We start from the raw sequence: 2,908 nt of genomic DNA, 5'->3' as shown, positions 1-2,908 counted from the left end.
CCGCTATGTTTTTCCTCATTCCTCCGCTAAAGCATGCTGAGAATGAACAACGGCAACCAGCAGTCTTGACTTGGAGTGTCTTAAACAAGGCTGCTAAATTAGATCTTCATTCAGGCTGCTGAATGTGTCAGGGGAAAGGGTCTCATTAACCATTGTGTAAACTTAGTTTTGGCACAACATTAGCACTAACCACCTCGCGCTGCCTGGGCAAACGGGAGCTGGGAGCTTGGCTCTGCTCTGTCCTGTACTCCTCTTGCAGTGAGGTGAAGCTAAAGCAGCCCCATGGCTGCTGCCTTGCTCCCTGAGACCAGCACCGTCCCCAGCAGTACCCCGCCGAGCAACTTTTGCTGCAGATCCTCAAGAGCTGGTGAAAACACAGGGGACCTCAAATGGAGGAATTGTGTAGGGCTTCTCGGCAGCAGTGGGGAGGCAGCCTTTTCTGCTTATCTCCTGGGGGAAGCCCTGACTCTAACGGGCTCCAGGAAAGCCACAGGCTTGGCAGTAGGGTTGCAGGGGCTGGTCTCACATGAGACCTTGTGTTGATTTCAGAGGGGCTAATGTGCTTAGCATAGGGTTTACAAAGTAATTTTCAATCCCGATAGATAAAAGGAGCTTATAAAAGTAGGAGTTTTAAATTTCGTCTGTACTTTTTGCATTCTGATTGTTTTGAACTTCTAGAAAGCTGTTACTGAATACCATTTCTGACCCTTCTTCTAGCACAAGTAATGCCAACTCTGTTCACTTGCTAGTTTAATCCTGGGCTTGGTTTTTTGTGCAAGATAGATAAGCAGATAAAGTCATTAGCGGAGGAGTTCTGAAATTAGTTTTTATATACCCGTGTAACTCTCACAGTACCTGTTTTTCAGAATCCAAGAACTCTTGTTAATTTCTGTATAACCTGCAGCAGTAAGTCTAATTCTATGTTGAGACTATACAAGCATTTTCTTGTGAAATTTCCCAGATGAAGTATTTTCAAGACCTGTATTGATAGTTATTAATATAGCTTTTTTTTTTTTTTTTAGGCCTAATCTATAGTATATACCTGTCTAAAACCCAGGCAGGTGTTCAGGCTGTAAAATAATGTGTTTGAAGGTCCTATGCATTTGTTGCTTCCCTTTAAGAAGGGGATCATTATAAGCATCACTTCCATGCTGACAGCAGCACAGCACAAATTCTTTTTAAACAGGAGGTGGTGCACAATTTGTTTCCGCTAAAGGTGCTTTTCATTCCCCACCTTGTCTGAGATGCAATACCTTTGAGCTAAGTCTGTGTACTTAAAGATTTAAAAGATTGTGGTGGGAAGAGTCAAGTCAGAGGAAATCACTGTTCCCTGGTAACCAGCCTGCAGAAAGAGGGTATGCTTGCGTAATCACACAGATAAAGTGCAGTACTGCTAAGACTGCTAAGAACTTTTTAACGAGGTAAGCAATTGTGAAGACTCGCAGGAGATGACCTCTTGGAGAATCTTGTTTGGGATTTCTTGTGCTATCTTTTCAGCAGTTAAAATGTAAGCTCCCACTCTGCCCTCCAGTTTTTAGAGGGCCTTACCTCAAGCCCCCTAGACACAACTTTCTGCCAGTGAGTGTCATGTGTATTTAATTGTAAGTGCATGTTTTTTGTTGTCTGTGAACACGAACTTCGTTGTGTGTAGCTGTGCAGTGTATATACAGCACCTCAAAGGCCAGAGCTCGGGTAACACAGGGTAGGAGGGGGCTTCATCTGCCCTTTGATGAGTTCATTCCCATCTTAGGTGTTCAGTTGTAGTGTTGTCTCTGTGATTTATCATGTTTCATCCCAACAAAGTAGTTAGGTTTCTCATCTTCATTATTGCTGTTCAAGTATCTCACTTGATCTGATTCTTAAAACTTAAAATTTTATAGCTTTAATGTATTAATTGATAGCTGAGACATATTCTTCTCCTTCATTGGCATCGACTGGATATATTATTTATAGATAGCTGTTGTAATCTGTCTTAAATTTAACCTAGACAAGCCAAATTAATTTATTCCCTTCCTGAAGGGTAAGGTTCTCGTTTTCCCTAGTATCATAGAATCATTTAGGTTGGAGAAGAACTTTTAAGATCAAGTCCAACTGTTGAGCTAGTACTGCCAAGTGCACCACTAAACCATGTCCTGAAGCACATCTACACGTCTTTTAAGTATCTCCAGGGATGGTGACTCAACCACTTCTCTGAACAGCCTGTTCCAATGCTTGACAACACATTCCATGTTGAAATTTTTTCAGTGAAGAAATGTTTCCTAATATCCAATCTAAACCTCCCTGGCATAACTTGAGGCCATTTGTTCATGTCCTATCGCTTGTTACTAGTACACCAGTAGTCCTGTGAAGTCTCTTTGAATTTGTTAACATGTTAACAGGACAGTACACATTTCGGCTGAAGATGGGCCAGTACCCTGAACAGTGTAGTCAGGGTCCTGAACAGATGATGTGTGTGCATGGAGGAGTTGGTGACCCACGTGAGAGCTGATGGGAGTAGGCACAGGCCTGAGCTGTGCCGCACGTCCCACATCGCTGCGGGATGACCTGAGCCAGCTCACCCCGACGGAGAAGCCTGCAGCCAGCTCCTACTTGCTACCTGGCAATGACTCCACCTGCACATCTCAGCTTAACATGAAGGGAAACAGCCTGTTTTCATACAACATCCTCGTGTTTGACAGTAGAAATGATGGAGTTGTCTGTTTCTAAGGACACCGTGTAAGATCTCTAAAGGCTTCAGTGCCAGCAAATCTCCCCACAGACTGGATTTGTGTGGCATGCCCTGCCATAACTAGAAGTCTGGCTGAAGCTGCACAGCTCTGGGTTCCCAGCACCTGAAGAGACATAAAATTATCTGTGCTATCTCCTTTCACCTTCTCGGGTTATCTCAGATAAACCAAATTTTAATCAG

The sequence above is a fragment of the Falco rusticolus genome, chromosome 2 (assembly GCF_015220075.1).
Source record: "Falco rusticolus isolate bFalRus1 chromosome 2, bFalRus1.pri, whole genome shotgun sequence".
In the NCBI taxonomy this organism is placed as follows: domain Eukaryota; kingdom Metazoa; phylum Chordata; class Aves; order Falconiformes; family Falconidae; genus Falco; species Falco rusticolus.
Note: the sequence above shows the minus strand (reverse complement) of the source record.